The sequence below is a fragment of the Balaenoptera physalus genome (assembly GCF_965194825.1).
Source record: "Balaenoptera physalus genome assembly, chromosome: 11".
Taxonomy (NCBI): domain Eukaryota; kingdom Metazoa; phylum Chordata; class Mammalia; order Artiodactyla; family Balaenopteridae; genus Balaenoptera; species Balaenoptera physalus.
In genome coordinates this window covers 55,884,250-55,906,146 of record NC_138896.1, presented here as the reverse complement: position 1 = coordinate 55,906,146, position 21,897 = coordinate 55,884,250, and the positions used below count along the sequence as shown (strand labels likewise).

General features: G+C 37.7%; 1 protein-coding gene and 2 pseudogenes across 13 annotated transcripts in view; all 3 read right to left on the bottom strand.

Annotated features, from left to right (window-relative positions):
* RBMS3 (RNA binding motif single stranded interacting protein 3) overlaps positions 1-21,897 on the bottom strand; it is a gene marked incomplete at its 3' end in the record, with an annotated part of 716,065 nt that overhangs the window by 567,224 nt on the left and 126,944 nt on the right. The gene's annotated exons all lie outside the window — the stretch shown is intronic.
* The window catches only part of LOC309638772 (DNA primase large subunit pseudogene), a 251,633-nt pseudogene that overhangs the window by 102,828 nt on the left and 126,908 nt on the right, over positions 1-21,897 (bottom strand). The window lies entirely within an intron of this gene.
* LOC309638783 (large ribosomal subunit protein P1 pseudogene) lies at positions 4,848-6,621 on the bottom strand (annotated as a pseudogene). The gene has a single exon. The product of its transcript is annotated as a large ribosomal subunit protein P1 pseudogene (transcript).

Here is a 21,897-nt window from a genome sequence, read left to right as displayed (position 1 = left end):
CAAAAGAATTTTTAAGATAAACATAAACTTTCACAAGGGAAGTCATTTTTAGAATATACAAATTTTGAGAAAATATCTACAAATTGTGAAAGTGCTCATTAAAATAAGATCTAGCTTATCTCCTGTGGAAAAACGCTTATGGGTTAAATAACACACTAACTACTAAATGTCTACCCTCTTAGAAGGAATTTTATATACACAAAATAAACTGTACCAATTTCATAGCTTCCAACTCTAAAAATAATTAGGTTTTTTTAAAATTGTTGCCCTACAAGAAGACTTTGTGGGTAAACAATTGCTTAAACTGCTTATTTCTGTTTAATTATCTCCTTCATTTCTAACAAGTATGATATGTGTCCTAGGGTAACTCTAGCAAATAGTTTATTGTATACAAATGGGATAGTCATACATATTTACGTTCCGAAGTACTTACTACACATCTCCAATATTCCAGAGAATGATTTTATTTTGTTTTGTTTTGCTTTGGTTTGGAGAATCCTATGTGTTACTTGGCAAACAGAGATATGAGCCTTTTTCTAAAGGATAATCACTAAAAGAGTTTTTGAAGAGAGAGCATTGTTTGCTTCTCCAAAAGAAGCCACAGTTCTTGCTCTATTCCGTAGAAGGCAAATTGGCCAGAGTGAGGATCAAAACAGAAAAACTAACTCAGAATTAGTACTATGCTGGTATTCCAGGTCTCTAAGGAAAAAAACAAAAACAAAAAACAAAACCAAAAAAGCCCTGATGTATAGGTTTGCTGATTTTTGTCATATACGCAATCTTATTTGGCTGATTTTAACCTGCTAACAGTTCAACAACTGGCTGACAAAATTTCTGAAAACTTAGCCATCAGCTTTCACAAATGGTACCAGCCAACGCCAGGGCCCCACTGCATCGCAAACAGATGTGACCACAGATGAAATGCCCAACATCCTAGAAGACATACACAAAGGAAAGGGTTTATATGCATATGAAGAAGGAGCTAGAATATCCTGGGAAGACAGAATAACAATTTCTTGGTGGTTTTGTCTCAGCTTCTAGGACTAGAGGGCACCCTGAGAGGGTGCGAGGGCAGAATGTGCAGACGGATTTAGTGAATCTCCATGATCTAATGATGTAACAGTACAGGAAACATAAGAATCCCTTGAAGAATGATGGACTCAAAGAAAACCTGCCTCTCATTAGCCAACAGAGAACTCCTTGAAAAGAAAATATTTTTATGTCATCACTCCTTGATGTACAAGCACTGGAGACCCACTTAAACTCTTTAAGGGCAAACCGTTAACTCCATGAATCTGATCACATCTTAAGCAGAATCAAAACAGAGACAACCAAATGTAAGAAGCTAAACTATGACAACATCCATCACCAAAGCAAAAAGTATATATTACTAATTATTGCAGTAGTGATAAAAGCTGCCTCCTTGAAATCATAATATCTGTAATTTTATAAGGATTCTGTAATTCAGTAAATGGGTCTAATGAACAGTGTGTGGAGTTAAACGTTTTAATAAGCCAGCTTTACATATTAAGTTATGTATGTAACATAAAACACATATGTATCACAGCACCTCTTCTGCTTATAACCAACATCATACAGAACCCAACACTACGGCAGATAATGGGTAAGCAACTTGTTCAAGTTTATAAGACATGGACAGGAAAGCAGCCTAGAATTACACTTCCTTATAGTTTTGCAAATAAACTATTTCTTTCCGATATGTAGAATTCCTGAAGTTGCTAGCTTTAAAATTTCTGTCCAGAATTTTGACTTGAAGAAGGGGTCTATTTAGAGAAAATTTATATTATACCAAAGAAAGACCAAAGAGTTCTAATTCTCAGATAACCAATACAAATTTAATCTGTGCTACATATGTAAAACGGAACATATGAGAATTCATCGTGTAAGTGCAACAATAATATATAAAAGTAAATATTATTATGAGAAGATATTTTAAAAGATAAAATATAACCAGTGACAATTACTCTTTAAGTGTTAAAGACACAAAAATAGAGAAACAGTTCAGGCAGGTAAAGTTAGCATAGAGTTCTGAGCACATATAATTGCAGGATAGAAAGTAAATAAAAGATAGGAAAATTGATATACACCAAAATGTGGTCAATATTTACATCTATTAAAGGATAAGAGAAACAGTGCCAATGATAATTCTTATGAGAACATCTATTTCTTTTATTGTAAGTTACACTTCTCATAACAATTTTAAAAAATGTATTTTACGACTCAGGTTATTGTTTTAAGTATGGGAATGAATAGAACTGTGAAATAGTCAACTTTTATAACCAGAGTTCTCAAAGACAATAAATGCAATTAATTTGATTGCTTTTTCTAGTGGTTTACAGAAATCAGAGAAAATTACTTTCATAATAATAGAGATAAAATAAAATGAGAGAAGGTACTTAACCACATGGAATTTTCTCTACCACTGTGGTGACTTTTACTCAAATGAGTTATGGCCATATTTAAGACATTTTTTGGCAAAGGAATGTTTTTTAACTAGTAGAATGCAGCATCCTCTGGTGTTGGGTTCTGATTTCAACAGAGGAAAGTAAAGATGCCCAAAGTGCAGACTACACCACAGTGGCAGAACTCCTTCTTAATGCCTAAAGTCCTCCAGTTTAGGCAAACAGAAGAATGAGACCCTAATACACCCACCACTAGCCGAGAAGCACTGTTTGGGGTACAGTCTGCTTTCCATGTCCAAGGCTGCCAAACTCTCAGACACGGAGGCCGACTGTACCACCCTATTTCCATTTCATACAAGGGATTTGAGCATCTGTGGATTCTAGTATCTGAGGGAGGCCCTGGAACCAATCCTGGCAGGTAACAAGGGACGACTGTACTACAATATTCTACATTGTTGACTGTCTACTCACCTCAAGGCTGGCTGTGCTATGTGCAAAGACAGGTTTCCTTTTATTTACTTAGATTCCACTATTCATTAATTTCAATCAGTACTAAGGTGTCTGGCAAGGCCAGTTAGTGCCATATGTTAGCAGTTTGAGAATGACAGACAGACACACCTCTAATCTTGGCCACCAGTTCCTATTGTGGACACACTCTACCATCTTGTGTGAGCACAGAGATAACGACAAAAAGATGCATGCTTTGCATTTGCTTCCTCATGATGAGAAGACTGAAAGTGGGGTGACCCAATGTGTTCCATCTACTTTGAGCTACTTATCATACCCTGGCTGGTCAAATAAAGATAAGACTTGTTTATGAATGGAAGAAAATGAAAATTAGGTCTGTAGCTGATACTTTACTTCTAGTGACCAAGCAATATCCTCTTGTCTTATCCTTACCTAATCTTACAGATTCTTTTTCATAAAAGACACAGAGGGATTGGGAAAATTCAGAAAAATGATCACTGACATTCCAAATTTGTTCATTATATAAACTTCAATTTCAGTGGGTGGTCTTCCTGTGGGCTAGAATATATCTTATATATTCATTGTAAAATGACTCCATTATTATTTAGCATTTAATATTTAATTATATAACATTTGTTTTAACGGAGTAATGATAGGTGGTAGATAATCTCTCTCCATTCAAGATCATTTGTGTACTTCTGACAATACTAAATAAACTAGTTCTAATTCCTGAAATCCTCTACATGGAATAATGTTACAGGTCGAGATCTTAATTCTGGTTTATATTCTGCAGTTTTGATTTGAACCACTTATCTATGATTTGAACCAGTATTAAAGTTCTGGTTAAATATATTTCTCAAATACTATGTTATGCAGAGAGTGGAACTCTTTTTAAACTGCATTGGGATATAGAGTATTAGGGAATAGTAATGTATTCCACTAATATACAAACCACTAAGACATTCTGTAATTATAAGAATTAGAGGATGAGGATATTATAGAGTAGAGCTAGATGACAGAACGTAAAAAGGGTGAACACACAAAAGCTGAAAGCAACGGATGCCGCTAGTTCCTTCCTGCTGCTACAGCAAATTACCATAGGCTGGGTGGCTTATAAACAACAGAATTTTATATTTCTCACAGTTTTGAAGGCTGGAGGTTCAAGATCTGAGGCCAGCATGGTTGGGTGAGGACCCTCTCCCAGCTCCCAGATTATCCTGTATCCTCACAGGGCAAAGGGGCAAAGGGTGTTCTGTGGGGTCTTTATAAGAGCACTAATCCCATTCACCAGGGCTCCACCCTCGTGATCTAAGCATCTCCCTAAGGCTCCCCTATCTTAATACTGTCACATTGGGCATTAGAATTTTAACACAGGAATTTGGTGGGGGGAGGGGACACAAACATTCAGATCACAGCAGGTGTTTAATTCCAAAATGGTCTGCATGGTTGGGCTAGACATTAAGATTATGTACTTCATTATGAAATTAAGATCAACCCCTAGTGCAGGGAGAGATCCAGGTTTTGTAGTACCTAAAACTACAAACTGGGGGCAGGAGGATTCATTAAAAAAAGAATAAAATTTATAAGTATAAAACTGGTTACAAAAATGAATATTCATTTAGAATGAAAAAGTGTTGCAACAAATCACCAATTTTAAAAAGCTGATAAATTTTTTTAAAAACATAAGCATTGAAAGTGTTGAAATAACAATGTTAACACCCTGACACACTTCAAAAATAATTCTCCTTTTTTGTCTGCATACTCTTTCTCTCATAATATGACAGCAATTTCATAATATTTTCTGTAGAGAGAATAAAAAAGTAATTCTGTCTGTCCTCTAGTGGCTGATAGAGAGGCTTTTTTTTAGGAACAGATTTTATTTTTATTTTATGTTTTATTTTTTATTGGAACATAGCTGATTTACAATGTTGTATTAGTTTCACGTGTATAGCAAAGTGAATGAGTTATACATATTTTTAATTGATAGTTTAGAATATTTTTTTTCTTCAGCCTCACAACTCATTAATGGTAATGGCTTATAAATGGTTGGGATGACAAATTTGGGGAGAAAAAATTGGGAAGAATTTTGCATAGACTTATCTTTTGGCTTCAGATCTTGCAAATAAATCTTTTTCTCCTCCTTCCCATATACTTGCAGTGTTAGGGGCCGGAGGCAACACACCTAACACACTAGGATCTCGTGGCTGGGTATGACTGCCACAATGCCCAGAAGATCACACAGTGGGCAGTTTGAGATTCTTGGAAATCATTCTTACCACAGGACAGCTAGTGTTAACACAAACATGCATATATCCAGACTAAGTTCACCTCTACCAGCCTCCCCTCAGCGGAATTCCAAAATACCACCACCACTTGGGAAAAGTAAGGATGGGGCAGCTGACATGGAAAAGGACAGGGTCTTAAACAGCTGTTATCAAAATATCTTTTGCAAATTTTCCAAGCCCATATGACCATGTGAACACACTTCTAGGCAACGGAAGAATGTGGCTTTTGTGGGGCTAAAGTTTATGTGTCCAATTTGGATGGTCACTGGACTTTTTAAGAAGAAGAATACAGAATGAAGATATAAGATTAGATATAGGACTATTGAAAAGGGCGGAGAAGAGGAGGGACCCTAAAGCTTAAATTTCAACAGCTTCTAAGCAAACCTGCTGCCATCTCTTCTCCACCAGCCTCCCCAGCCTCCCCTCCACCCCTCCCCATACCAGTCAGGGATTTCCACTTTCAGATGTGAGTCCTCTGTGGTCATTTGCACCCATGCTTTCTCACATGTTGTTTTTTTCCGCCCACAGCCTGCTTTCAGCCTGCATCCCCTGGTGACCTTTTCCAGATACCTGCTGTGCTTCTGGGCATCTCCACGTGTTGCCCCAAATCACAGCAGCAACGTTTCATAACACATTATGTCTTGAATGTTCAACTTTAACTTAGCAGCCATTTTTCACAGATCAACTGTGCTTTGGTGACTTAACATCTGGATACATCTGTTTTTGATCTTCATGGCTGTGTCTCATCCGGGCAACCAAGTCCTGCTTATGCTTCCTTCGCTGTGCCTCTCACATCTGTCTTTTTCCATTCACTCCCTTGCCTCTGCTCTTGTCTGGGAGCACTTCATTTCACATATGGATCAATGTTCCTGTCTCCAAATTGTGTTTCCTGTTCCCAGGCTCCAAGTATTGATACTGTAATCTGTCCTGCACACAACCTTAAGCTTTATCTTCCTAAAACAAAACTTAATTTTCACACTTTATCCAAATGTTAAAAAAAAAAGAAAGAAAATCATGAAATGCTAAAGAGTATCTTCCTTCAACTGATATTCAAGGGCTCTGGACCTTTTTTTTTTTTTTAGAGCTCAGCTTTTTATTGAACGTGTTACTAAAGAGGTTTAGTCAAAAAGACCAAAGCCCATGCCACCATCAGACTCTTCAGATTCTTGTTTCTTTGCTTCTACTTTCTTATTCTCAGCTGGGGCATCAGTGGCAGAGGGGGCAGGACCTCCTGCTGGGCAGGTCCACCAGCCCCCACATTGCAGATGAGGCTCCTGATGTTGACATTGGCCAAAGCCTTTGCAAACAAGTGTGGCCAGAAAGGTTCAACATTTATACTGGCTGCTTTAATGAGGGCATTGATTTTATCCTCAGTGCCCATCACCTCATCGTGGTGCAGGATGAGGGCTGAGTAAGATGCAGGCGAGCTCCAAGACGGAGGCCATGGTGCAGGCAAGTGCTAGGCGGGGGCTGCCAGACTCAGTGCTAGTCGCGGGATGAAGCGAGGGCCTCACCCCAAGGACCAAGCACCTTAGCGGCAGCTGAGGAAAGCTGGACCATCTTCACACAGTCTCCGTGATCATTAGCATATAAAAAAAATTCTTATTTGCAAATGTTCATAAATTTTACTCTCTTCTGTCTGCAAGTGATTCTCATTTTTTTTTTTTTTTGCAAATTTAGAATAATGCAATGCCTTTGCTAAAAAAAAGAAATGATTGCTTTTTGATGCACGTCTGAGTACCTATGACTCAATAAAGGATGCCAGTTTCTACAGTTTGCTGGTTTTCCACCAAAAAATCCAACACAACCAGGCACTTATGAGGGCTCCCTTGAGTGATATCATCTCAAAGGGCAGAAGTGTATTTGCATATTTCACATTTACAAAGATGTGAGTCATACAGATCTTCTTTAAGCAGGGAGACTGCTCCGTTGTGATGGCTCCCATAGAAATGACCTGGGATTGTCCTTCACAGCATTCATCAGGCATGTCCTCATTTTATTCTATTAGGAGAGAAGGGAGAGCAATGCCAGGCTGATCGATGTGCCGGTGAGACTTACGGCTGTATTTTAGCATGACCTATATTACAGGAGTTAGGCAAACGTAAGAGAATTTACTACTCACAGGGTAATGGCTCACTGCGGCGTAAGGGTGTCCCAAACACGGCCTGTTCTTGCTTTATTTGCTCCCCAGTGCTTGACTGATAGTCTTTTTCCTATTTTGCCTTACTTTTTTTTTTTTTTTTTTGCCTTACTTTTGAAAGCATGGATTCTCTTGCCTTACTGATCTCTTTATACCCTTATCATTTTCCCCTGAGTTATTTGGCGCGATGGCAGCAGTGCGACGCCGAGGCTGATTTAACATCATCCCCCAAGTATGCAGCCCTGAGCTCAGAGTCGAATATTTTAAGACTGAAACATGTAACACATCTGTCAGGCAATGATACAAATACAGTCCCCTGTCAGAATGAATGAATGAGGTAATCCAGAGTATGGATAAATTGCAGGGAGATGGAAGATGCTAGAAACTGCGTTTTACCAAAAAGCATTTCTGAGTAATTAAGTTATTTGAGGGAGAATGATATTCCTTTGTTTGGGGTTCGAACTCATTTTTTTTTTAAACAAGAGACCCTGGTGGTAATTCCTAAAGAATGAAAGTGAGGTGAGAAACAGATTCAGCTATACACACATAATGGAAAAACTGTGTGGTCCTTTTCTGGGCTATCTCATGAGAAGGATATATTTTTTTCTGTAATATTTTGTAAAATTTGCTTAACCAGGTAATTCCTCTTTACGTGATTACAGTCTCATTTTTGTATGTATTTATTACAAACACCAGACACGAGGATAAACCCAGAAACCACTAAAAATGCTTCAACATTGATAGAAATGGACCTCATCATAAAACCTGAAAAAATTCTCAACAAAGAGAAAGTAATATCCCCAAGTCGGTTGTTTATGCTGAAGGTATATAAGCTCCTTCCCACAGGGGAAGGGTGTGAAAGGATAGATATGTCAGATACGTGATTAGAAACGAGAGGACAAGTAAGTCAGGCAGAGAAAGACAAACACCATATGACATCGCTTACATGTGGAATCTAAAAAAATGGTACAAGTGAACTTAATTACAAAACAGAAGTAGAGTCACAGATGTAGAAAGCAAACTTATGGTTACCGGGGGAAAGGCAGGGTGGATAAATTGGTAGATTGTGATTGACATATACACAGTACAATATATAAAATAGATAACTAATAAGGACCTACTGTATAGCAAAGGGAACTCTAGTCAATACTCTGTAATGACCTATATGAGAAAAGAATCTAAAAAAGAGTGGATACATGTCAACTATACTCCAATAAAAATTAATTTAAAAACGAAAGAAATGAGAGGACAGAGTGCAGCCTGTACGGGGAAGGTTAAGTGAAAGGAAGGAGGAGACCAGGAGGACTACGTCCCTGGCTCCTCATTGATCATTCAACTGGGAAGGAAGTTCCCAACTTTACACACGATTGGCTCAGTTATTTATAACTTGGGATGTGCCATTTGAAGCAGCAATTCAGTTCTGTGAATGGTCCACGCACACTCAATTCTCTTCATCTGGAAACAGAGGTGAAAATCTCACACTGAAGATCTAAGATAACAATGACCTGGCAGTGCCATGTGAGTAGGAGTTATCACTAATCTCATTTAACCCTGCACGCACCTAGAATCCTAGTGTCCTGATACCATCTTCAATAATATCTCAATGTGACTCTTACATACAACTAGAACTATATTTATAAGTACATGAGTTATTAGATCTTTATTAGGATAGGACTGTACATCATAGTCTAGTATCTTCTCGAGACTATACTGGATTGTTCCTTATTTTTCAGCTGCAACTTCGAAGAGGAGAGAAATGATGTCAATGTTCAAACAGGCCACTTATCCTTTTTTGTGCCATCTCACCTAATCGTGGTGTCCGAGAGTTTGGCAAAATGGAATCTACTGCCTCCAGATCAGTGCTCTTGTTCTATGTGGGATGCCCTCCTCCTGGCTCCCCCTGGTAGGAGAAAACCTACATATCCTGACTCAAATTCCACCTCCTCTGAGAAACCTGTATCACGGGCAGATTTATCTCCTCCCTGCTTAAGGCTCTATCTAAGAGCCTTTTTCCTCCTGCCTCTGCTGGTGATAAATATTCTGTGCAGTATTTCATCCTTTAGTAGCTATCCCTGACTTGGCACACTGGAGAGTTGAGGACAGGGCATGGGGCCCTGACCCTCAACACTTTATATACAGTACGTCCCCTACATACGAACCTTCAATTTGTGACCTTTCAAAGAGGCGAATGTGCAGCTGGTTCCAGCAAGGAACCAGAACCTGTGCCATCAACGTCAGGCATGAGTGAAATTGCAGCTTGCCCTCCATTTCCTATAGCTGATGATCCTTCAGCTCTACCATCTCCCACCTCCTCTCCCTCCTCCAGTCAGTAACTCTTCTTGCCTGTTCACTCAGTGCCAGGCCCTGTATGCCAGGTGTTGTACTATACTACTGTGCTTTTCAAGGTACTATACTGTAAGATTAAAAATGTTTTATTTTTTGTTTGTTTTTTATGTATTATTTGTGTGAACTTAAACAGCTAATTGTGTTAGTTGGGTACCTAAGCTAACTTTCTTGGACTTACGAACCAATTGGACTTAATGCGCTCTCTGAACAGAACTCGTTCATATGTAGGAGACTTATTGTACTGAGGACCAGTCTTTCAGTTGGTACTTAGTCATTTGCTAGATGTTGAATTTTACCATAAAAATCTTGTCAATAGTGATTGTTCTTGGTAGATCCTGGGATAATCCAGAAACCTAACCCCCAATTACTTTCTTAGTTTTATGAGATAAATGTATGCTGTGCTATATGGTTGTGAAAACATGGCATCTTTAGGAGAGGCTGTGCCTGCCTTTCTACTGATGGGGGCCTGTGTGAAGAGCAGAAAAAAGGAGATATGGAAAATAGATCTCCTCCTTTCTTCTCCTTCTGCAACTCTCTGCCAAACACCTGCTAGCCTGCTGCTTATAGACAGAGTTATAGCAGCTGGGCTGAGCCAAGAGAAGTTACGGAAATATATTTACTCATCACTGGCCAAGAATACACTCATCTTTTCAAACATAGGACAGTCACACATGTCTGTCAAAACTGTGAGGGAAGTGAACTCCATATTCTAGGTCTCACTATATATGTATCAACTAAATTTTGCCTGTTACAAAAATACAGAGATAGAGAGAGCTCGTAAGATCTTTGTAAATATCAATACATGTAAATAAAGGTCTATTCCATTATAAACTGAACTTGTGTATACTTGAATTAAAAATTCATTTGCCTATCAACATTGAGACGTAATTTTTAAAATTTTATTTTAATAAGGATATTGAAATAATTGTTACAATGTATTTTTCCAACTAGTTTGGTAAATAACTTTCTTCGTATCACATCCTTTGATGGCTATGGGACATGAACATAAATTTCTTTCTGCTTCATATCAGATTTGCGTGTGTGTTTAAAACAATAAAAACTCAATTCAGTGGCTATTTGTGAGTGATGATGGAAAAGATCCATTCTTTGTTGGAAAAGAAATATATTTGTCACAAATAGCCACCAACTTCAGTGGAGAAAATTATTTGCACACTGAACAGGGAAACTGCCAAAGCGAAGAACAGAGCATCTGCTGTGGACAAGGGTATAATTATCTTGCTCATCCAAACACTGTTGGGCGTAAAAGTTTTACTCTCTCTCTGGCAAGATGCTCTGCTCAGACTTTTAACACAACATTATTAGCAAATAATAACTAGTTTGGTAGTCCTGTCAATAACAACAGTCCGTTTTTTGGACCATTTCCTGAAAAATGGAAAGCAGACTCTAAATCTGATGAAATTAACCATTTAGGTGCCAAAATGATCAAAAGCATCAGTCCTGTCCCATCATAAACCTTTCATATACCTGCATATATCGTTTAACATAGAGTTGTGAATTTTTCAAAAAGAGGAAACATTTTATCTTCCTGGTTCTAGATTATAATTTACTGTACATTTCTATGAACTATTTTCTGATCCTTAATGTTTTCTTTCCCAGCTTGGTGAGGCCAACATTACTTTTATGCCACTCTACCTTCATTTAGAAAGAAACATGAGTGGACCATTCTGGTAGACCAGATGGATAAAAGAAGTTTGTTTATAATGAACAGATATCAATGATCATAGTTATAGGTGCTTTTCTGAATCTGCTGTTGCCAATTCTAACTTTTCTCTTGGGATTTCAACTTGAGATGGGCAAGAGACTTGAGTATGCTCATAAAACCATTGGAACAAGGAGGTTAGACTTCCTTTTCCAATTGCTTACATGTAATTGTTGTCTTTTTTAAAAAAGAAGAAAGAGGGGATAGGAATCATGAGGCCATTTCCAATCAATGCCTTTAATAGGCAGGCCTGTTGAAATAATGTCATGCCACTGTTTTTCCCCAAAACTTCCAACCTCTATCAGCAACAGCTGACAAGTTCCAGCTAATTTGAAATTGTGTGTTCTCTCCTGTGAAGAGCAGACCACACACACAGTATTGGAAAACACCCAGTAATACCATGATTTCCCAAACAGAGGGCTCATCATGTTCCTTCTTCTGTGCATAAAATAATAATGTGTCCTTTTTATTTAGAATAGAAAACTTTTCCATCCATTTAAATTTTATTCTTTATTAGCAGGGGGAAGAGGAGATCAAATATTAAAGTCTATAAAAAAAAGTAGAAGTGACAATTTCCTCCAAGGTTGGTGATTCCAGACACTGGCACAAATTCATCCATCTGGGTGTCTCAAGAACATATTCCCACATGAGGATCCAAAAGGGAAAGTGTCACGGAACTGACAGATGGGCTTCCCTTGCCTAGATCAGCCTAATGGAGCTTTTAGGCAATTTGCATACTAGCTGTCAGTGACAAGGTGTGTGTCAAGGACTTGAGAGCGGCCAAGAGAAGCCTCATGGAAGACATGCCTTCATGACTGATGTGTGTGCGTGCTGATGGGCAAAATTTGTTAGGAGGCTGCCAGTTTAATGGAAGCACTTTTTTTTTGTCCTTTCTGAGTTACTGGCTGCAGCAGTTCACTATAGGGTCAAGGCCAGAATAATCTTCACCCCAAATAAAAGACACACTGAAGTCTCGTTCTTTCTTTTGGTAAATCACACCCAAAGTTGTGTTCTCATGCCTTCACTTTTTTATTACATATGCATTGGAAATATTTTTTCTAGTGTTATGGTTGAATATTTAAATGTTGAAATATTGACAGCTGCCTGGTTTATCGAATCTCACTATCTGAAATAAAGAAACAGTGGCTAACAAATTGGACAAACTACAAGAAGTAAATAAATTTGTAGAAACAAACAACCTGCTAAGACTGAATCAAGAAGAAACAGACAATTTGAATAGACCAATCACTAGTAGTGAAATTGAATTTGTAATAAAAAAAAACTCCAAGCAAACAAAGGTTCAGGACTGGATGGATTCACAAGGGAATTCTACCAAACATATAAAGAAAAGATAATACCCACCCTTCTCAAACTGCTTTTAAAAAATTGAAGATGACAGAACACTCCCAAATTCATTCTACAAGGCCACCATTACCATGATACCAAACCCAAAGACACTACAAAAAACAAAATTACAGGCCAATATCTTTAATTTTGTATAGATGCAAAAATCCTCAACAAAATATTAGCAAATCAAATCCAACAACATATAAAAAGGATCATACACCATGATCAAGTTGGAATTATTCCAGGAATGCAAGGATGGTTCAATATTCTCAAATAAATCCATGAGATACAACACATTAACAAAAGGAAGGATAAAAATCACATGATCATCTCAATAGCTCTAGAAAAAACATTGGACAAAATTCAATATCCATTCATGATTAAAAAAAAATCTCATCATACTGAATACAGAGAGAACTTATCTCAGTATAACAAAAGCCATTTATGAAAAAACCCACAGCTAATATCATACTCCATGGTGAAAAGCTGAAATTCCTTCCTCTAAATTCAGGAAAAAGACAAGGATGCCCACTCTTGCCACTTTTACTTAACATAGTATTGGAAGTCCTAGCCACAGCAATCAGACAGGAAAAATAAATAAAAGGCATCCAACTTAAAAGGGAAAAAGTAAAACTGTCACTATTTACAGATGACATGACGCATTATATAGAAAACCCTAAAGTCTCCACCAAGAAAACTATTAGAACAAATAAATGAATTTAGCAAAGTTTCAGGATACAAGATGAAGTATACAGAAATCTTTTGCTTTTCTATACACTAATAATGAATTATCAGAAAGAGAATGTTTAAAAAATCCCATTTAAAATCACATCAAAAAGAATAAAATACCTGGGAATGAACTTAACTAAGGAGGTGAAAGACCTATATTCTGAAAACTATAAAACACTGATGAAGGAAATTGAAGAGATACAAAGAAGTGGAGAGATGCCCCATGGTCTTGGCCTGGAAGAATTAATATTAATAAAATGTCCATGCTACCCAAAGCAATCTATAAATTTAATGCAATCACTATCAAAATACCCATGAATTTTTTTCACAGAACTAGAACAAAAATCTCCTAAAATTCATGTGTAACCACAAAAGACTCTGAATTGCCAAGCAATCTTGAGAAAAAAGCAAAAAGCTGGTGTTATCACCTGCCCAAACTTCAGACTATACTACAAAGCTACAGTAATTAAAACAGTATAGTACTGGCACAAAAATAGACAAATCAATGGAACAGAACAGAGAGCCCATAATTAAACCCACACAGCTACAATAATTAATCTTTGACAAAGGAAGCAAGAATATACAATGGGGAAAACACAGTCTCTTCAATAAGTGATGTTGGGAAAACTGGACAACTACATGTAAAACAATGAGATAAGAACATATCCTCACACTATATATAAAACAAACTCAAAATGGATTAAAAACCTGTGTTAAGACCCGAAATCATAAAACTCCTAGAAGAGAATATAGGCAGAACACTCTTTGCTGTAAATTGTAGCAATATTTTCTTGAATCATCCTCCTATGGCAAAAGAAATAAAAGCAAAAATAAGCAAATGGGACCTAAAACCTTTTTCACAGCTAAAAAAAAAAATCAACAAAACAAAAAGACAAACTACTGAATGGGAGGAAAATATTTGCAAATGATATGTCCAACAAGGGGTTAATATCCACAATATATAAACAGCTCACACAACTCAATATCAAAAAAATGAACAATCCAATCAAAAATGGGCAGAAGACCTGAATAGACATTTTTCCAAAGAAGACATATAGATGGCTAACAGGTATGATAAAAGATGCACAACACTGTTAATTATTAGAGAAATGCAAATCAATGAGATATCATTGAGATATCACCTCACACCTGTCAAAATGGTCATCATCAAAAAGTCTACAAATAACAAATGCTGTTGAGGATGTGGAGAAAAGGGAATGCTCATATGCTGTTGGTGGAAATGTAAATTGATGCAGCCGCTATGGAAAACAGTATGGAGATTCCTCAAAAAACTAAAAATAGAACTACCATATGATCCAGCAATTCCACCCCTGGGTATATATCTGGAAGAAAATGAAAACACTAATTTGAAAAGATACATGCACCCCGATGTTCACAGCAGCATTATTCACAATAGCCAAGATTTGGAAGCAACCAACATGCCCATCAACAGATGAATGGGTAAAGGAGATGTGGTACATATATACAATGGAATATTACTCAGCCATAAAAATTAATGAAATTCTGCCAGTTGCAGCAATGTGGATGGACTTAGAGAATATTATGCTCAGTGAAAGAAGTCAGAGAAAGACAAATACTGTATATCATTTATATGTGTAATCTAAAAAAATAAAACAATTGGATGTATATAGCAAAACAGAAACAGACTCATGGATATAGAGAACAAACTAGTGGTTACCAGAGGGGTGAGGGAAGGGAGGAGGGGCAAGATACAGGTATGGGATTAAGAGATACAGATTACTATATATAAAATAGATAGGGGCTTCCCTGGTGGTGCAGTGGTTGAGAATCTGCCTGCCAATGCAGGGGACACGGGCTCGAATCCTGGTCTGGGAAGATCCCACATGCCGCGGAGCAACTAGGCCCGTGAGTCACAACTACTGAGCCTGCGTGTCTGGAGCCTGTGCTCTGCAACAAGAGAGGCCGCGATAGTGAGAGACCTGCGCACCGCGATGAAGAGCGGTCCCCGCTCACCGCAACTAGAGAAAGCCCTCGCACAGAAACGAAGACCCAACACAGCCATAAATAAATAAATAAATAAATTTAAAAAATGACTGTTGTTTAAAAAAAAAAATAGATAGGCAGCAAGGATATATTGCATAGCACAGGGAAATACAGCCATTATCTGGTAATAACTTTTAATGGAGTATAATCTATAAAAATACTGAACCACTATGCTAGACACCTGAAACTAATATAATACTGTAAATCAACTATACTTCAATTAAAAAAAGAAACAGTAGCTGCCAAAACCAATGTGAATATTCCTGTTGCTTATCATATTCTGGAAAGTTTCATCCTAATCCTACACTCTACTGTAGGATTGTTTCAGTGAAGCAAGGCAAGAAATTAATTAGAGAAGCATCAGTTCTATGTGTTAATATATTGTGTTCTCCCAACTTTCTCTTTTAGTTATTGCTTATTTATTTATTTGTTTTTGGTTGTGTTGGGTCTTCGTTTCTGTGTGAGCGCCTTCTCCAGTTGTGGCAAGCGGGGGCCACTCTTCATCGCGGTGCGTGGGCCTCTCACTATCGCGGCCTCTCTTGTCGTGCAGCACAGGTTCCAGACGCGCAGGCTCAGTAGTTGTGGCTCACGGGCCTAGTTGCTCCACGGCATGTGGGATCTTCCCAGACCAGGGCTCGAACCCATGTCCCCTCCATTGGCAGGCAGATTCTCAACCACTGCACCACCAGGGAAGCCCACAACTTGCTCTTCTGACTTTGACCACATAAATTATCTGCCACCATGGTCGGAAGGCACATGGGTAGCTCCAAATGAACACATCTTCCATAATTTACACTCTATTATAATGCCCTCTCATATTATGCTGGTCTGGACCATAATACTTTTCTTTGACCAATGGTTATCCGCAAGTTTGACACAAGTTGTTTTGATAACCACTTATACATTGGGATTTATTCTCTTGAGATGCATTGTCTTGTGACACAGCCACTGTCCTGTAAGGAAATTATTCCAACGGCATAATTTCTTGAAATGGGTTTTTACAGATAAGCTTTAAAGACAATAATGTGTAGTCATTGAAAGGAAGACTATGTTAAGAGTTAAGGCTAAAACATGTGCCATTTCAGTCACAGAATATTCTGCAGGAGAGAGAGGCTCCACGGAGATTCCCTGGAGGCCAAGACAGCATATGGAGAAAGAGGCCATGGAAAGGAGAACTGAAGTGCCCCAACTGAGGGTTCTCCACAGAGCTCTCTGATAAACAGATCTGTGTACGTGACCCTAGGTGGCACCACATGGAGCAGAAAGCCTACCAGGTCAATGCAGAGAATCACAAACTTATTCAAAAAAATCAACAATTTAATAAGCAATATATCATACTTGTTTTTAGCCACTTTGTTATCTATTGCTAATTTTTATGCAGAAACAGATAACTGAAATAACCACTTAAAAATGCAACTTTTTTCCGAGATCCTGATAGACAGCTAACTAACTTGCCAGGTGACATTTAATCTGCCAGAGGCTGTTTTCTCATCTATAATATGAGCAAGCTGAACTAGGTGACCTCAAGGTTCCTTCCAGCTCTGAGAGTCTATTTCATTCTGCACTGGGATTAGAATAAAGGTTGTTAGCCATCTGACTGCAACAGCAAACTAATTATGCAACATTGCAACCTTCAAGGGAAGGGACTTTAGTTGGCAATCCTGGTCCAATATAAATCCACCAGATAACAAAACATCCTTTGTGAAAAGGGCTTCAATCTCAGCCTCATCATAGCTGAACATTTTTGATGTAGATTCTTCAACTCTGTATTATATATATTCTGAAGAAAACAATTGTTTTGTGTTAGTGATTACACAATATGAGATGTGTGCTTTCCAAAAGAGCTAGGATCTGCTGCTGTAAGTTCATTCCACTATTTAGAAAGAAAAGGAATAAAAATATAATGTATATGATGACATTAGAGAGTCAGAAATCTGTACCTATTTACACATATAATTTCCCTAAGGGTAATTTAAACACCATTATCAAATGGCTTACTCTGTACCAATTTAGTACCAAGAATGAGATTATGATTGCTTTTTAAACTTGAGGACCTTTTTTTTCCCTTAACCATCATTTTTATAGTGTTTGTGGTGTGTCATACATTGTTCCAAACATTATACAGATGAGGAAACTGAAGCATATAAACATTAGGTACACAGTTGACATGTTAGAGCTGGTCTTATATCCCGGGAAGTCTGGCTCCGGATTCTGTATCCTTACACATAAATGTACTGTTTTGACCCATATGAGAAGTAAACCCAAGATCATGTTGTTATCTGAACCAAATTCTGACCGAGTGAGCTAATTAACATGATAGTTATATTTAAAACGTTGAAGAATTATGCCAGAACTGTTTAGAGATATGAAGGTATTACAGAAAAGTCAAAGACCAACTTAAGTCAAAACAAATCTGTAATTTGGATGCAAACTAAACCGAAATATTTTATTTACTCAGTTTTCAAAAAGGCACCTATTTTTAGAAATGCTTTCTCTAAGTTCTGCAATGTCTCTTAAAGACATTAATATTTATTCACTAATTTTATTTCCATTCACAATGTGAATTATCCTATTATTACCCAAGTGAGAATATTTACACACATGCCAGAAAATCTCAACAACCTAATTTCATGATGTTGATTTATCCAGATTAGCTTTGGGGACACTGATTTGTACCCACTGTAAACAGGACTGTGCTAAGAGTCATTTCAGCCACAGAAGCAAGCGTGATGCCCGAGTCTAACTCAGTTATCTCTTAGGGAGAAAAGGGAGGAGGCTGTAGGAGTGCTTAAGTGCCTGGTTAAATGGAGACCCTGGAAGCATCTTCCCAGACTGAGATCTTTGACTCTGTGTAACCTAATCACACTCAGATATCGCAGCAGCCTATATTATAATTCTTTAAATCTGCATACTTGAATCAAATTATAATTAGTATATAGTATCTGCCTGTACTAACATCCTTTGACTATTCATGTTTTAATCAAATTATGCTGAGTATATTGATGAGCAAAATTGCCCCTACTGTTCAGCCATAGAGCACAGTAGCAGAGAATGGGACCCTGAAAACTGCTGAGGTTTGCATACAAGGTTCCTCAAGGTCATGCTACCTTGGAGAGGTTATTGAACCTCTCTGAGCCTCAGTTTCCACATCTGAGAACTAAGGTTAAAAATAGTACACCCCTCTTAGAGCTGCTAGGATGATTCAGTGAATGGAGCAGATGTGAACGACTTAGAACAGTCTCTGGGACTGAGTAAGCACGTGTAATTGTTAGTTATCATGATCATTTGTATTCTTCTTGCTCATAAATTTATTACTGAACTGCACTGGCATCTACATTGGCTCTACAGAGTGTACCAGGCAGTTCTCCATGCGAGAACTTCCATTCAGGACACTATGAGAACAGCATGTGTCTGATTTTCATAAATATGATTTTTATGATGATCACACTTAACATTAAGATCACTTCTTCCTTGGCATTAGAAACCTGCATATAGGTAAGTGACTATAACACAGAGACAGCAAATTTGAGCATTTAAAAATTCTGCAGATTTTAGCTATAGCTCTACAAGTTAAATAAAAAGAAGTGAACTTTCAATAGAATGACATTTTGCTAATCCTGTCAACAAAAAGTAAAAATAAAACAAAATGATTAAGCCAAAAAAGTGTGCATGTCTGCGTGTGTGAATACACAAAGATGTGACATTTTTATTTTTTAATTTTTAATTTATATTGGAGTATAGTTGATTTACAATGTTGTGTTAGTATCAGGTGTACAGCAAACTGATTCAGTTATACATATACATATATCTATTCTTTTTCAGATTCTTTTCCATTATAAGTTATTACAGAATATTGAGTAGAATTCCCTCTGCTATATGGTAGGTCCTTGTTGTTTATCTATTTTATATATAGTAGTGTGTATATGTTAATCCCAAACTCCTAATTTATTCCTCTGCCCCACCTTTCCCGTTTGGTAACCATAAATTCTAAACACAGTTAGACGTCTAGTTAAGGGTTATCAACAACATTTTTGAATGCAAAGCCCAGTTTTGGTTTCTGATGCATGCACTATAAATGTTTGCTAAAATATTGAATGACAAGGCAAAGGGGTTGAATTCAACAAATCATGTGTAAGAAATGTTTGGCTTGATTATCCAGGGGGAGTCGTGATGTGGTTTAATGAGCCAGACCACCTTTCATTAGGACACAGAATGGGGCTAGGAGTGCCATTTAGGGAGTGTAGCTGTCTGAAAAGAAGGTATTGCTCTGTGCCACCTTTAAAGATGACAATAGCAGCTTTTAGCGCAGATTTCATTTTTAATAATCTCCTTAAAAATCACTAAAAATATCACCCCACTGTGTAATTTGTTTCCTTCACGCTGATGGCACTCCCACTGTTTAAAACTAATTGCTTTTTTACATTCTCTTAAGGTCAGGCTCAACAGAATGAATTTGAAGACAGCATAACTATGAGCCTCAACTGTTTAACACATCGAGGGCAGATCACGACGCTGATTGAATGTCTCCTTCAGAAACGTGCTGAAGATATTTACTTTAATTTGCCGCTAGGCAGACATCACAGTGACTGACAGTGTAACTTGAAGGTTTGTTAAACATAGTCTGGTGTTTATTTGCCTCTCTCTGGAAACTTGTCTAGAAATTACATCCTTTTTTAAAATTCAACCACTAGGTTATGCAGCAGGAAAAAAATTTATGTCTACATTCAGTTGGAATTTTTGTGAGGACATTCAAGTACTGTTTTAATCTATCTAGTCTATCTCTTTCAAGATGGCATATAAATTCCAAAGTTGTGCAATCTCTTCACCTTTTCCTAAGAGAGGAAACTCGGAAAACCAAAACAACAAAGTATGTTGTCCAAATCAATCAGTAGCTGACCAGGTACACCTTGAGTGATTGCAAATATAGCTGAAAGGGCTGAATTTTCCCCACCGCTGTCAGTGACAAATGAAGCAGACAGTTGAACAATAGCCATACAATTTGCAGATTGAGTTAAGCAAGATGTGTTTTAGCAAATCTGTGTGTGTGTGTGTGTTCCTGCATGACTCATTCATCTAATTAGTACACACTCCCCCTGTTCCTACCTTACCCAGCATACATGATGACCACATGTGTGGCCAAGGGTACTTGCAATATATCAAAAATCAATGAGGCTCAGTATGAAAGTCATGTACCCTGATTTGCCACGAAACCAATTTAAAAAAAACAAATGAGAGGATTTATGGATTAAGAAGTATTGGTGGTTTTTTTCTTTTCTTATAGATGCTTAAGAATAAAGAATTTTTAAGAGCATGACCTGACATATATATTTTCTGTGATTTTTTTTTTAACATGGGCGCAAGACCATATACAAAGTCTGGAAGTCAGTAACCAAAAGCACCAACAGTGGTTTGCCTATCTGCAGTATCTATTTTCTCACAGAAAGTTGTGACCATCTTGAATTCTTAGAAACAGCATGGAGACTTCCAAATAACTTGCTCATGAAGAATCGCCATCTTTCCCATTATGATCTAATTTTCTTTTGAAAAAGACTGTTTAAAATCCATGAAAACTTAGATTTTGGTCCTAGCATTTAAAACACATCCTAAAAACATAAACTCTAGACACAAAGTGACTAAGCACAATCATTCACCCATGGTGATTGTGACTTTTAAGTCTAGATAAATGTCTTCTTCCATTCCTCCTTTTATTATCATTCATTAAAATTCAGAGAGGGTGAGGGAACAGTCTAGCATTAAAATTATTCCACAGTTGAACATTTATCCAAGACTACAACAGTTAACAGCTTTTATAGTGATGGTTTTGTTGCCACCTTTGGGTGTGTATTTTTCACTACAGGTTTTGGGAGAGAAGAAGGAGCCAGTGGCCTCAGGCTGTAGGCGCTTTGTCATCTTCAGAACTGACCTACTTGTAACTCAGTACTCTCACTTCGGTTAGTGAAGCAAATGGAAGTTTCATCACTCAGGGCTGACCTGCCAAGGCACCATCCTTATGCCACCTGGAGCCCTCAGGGGACAGCAGGGGGCATAAGGGGGTGTCCCTAGGAAGTCCAGAGCTACTCAGGCAGTCATGTCCTCCCTCAAAGTAGTTGGTCCAAAGAGCCACTACCCTGCAGATGGTGTGACAATTAAGTGACAACTCTGCAAAAATAGAGCCTGTAAACCCTCAACTAAAATATGCTCTTTGCTCATTTGTTTACATGGGGCCTAACAGAGACCATGTAGATAATAGGCTGGATGGCACAACTAGTAAAAAGAAAATTCTATCAAAAAGGATAGAATCGTAGGATTTCAATATATACACACTTCATTTTATAAATAAGGAAAAGAATTTCAGGGAGGGAAAATCACCGTCCCAAAAACAAACCACAGAGCACTCTAAATGAGTTAGGCTCC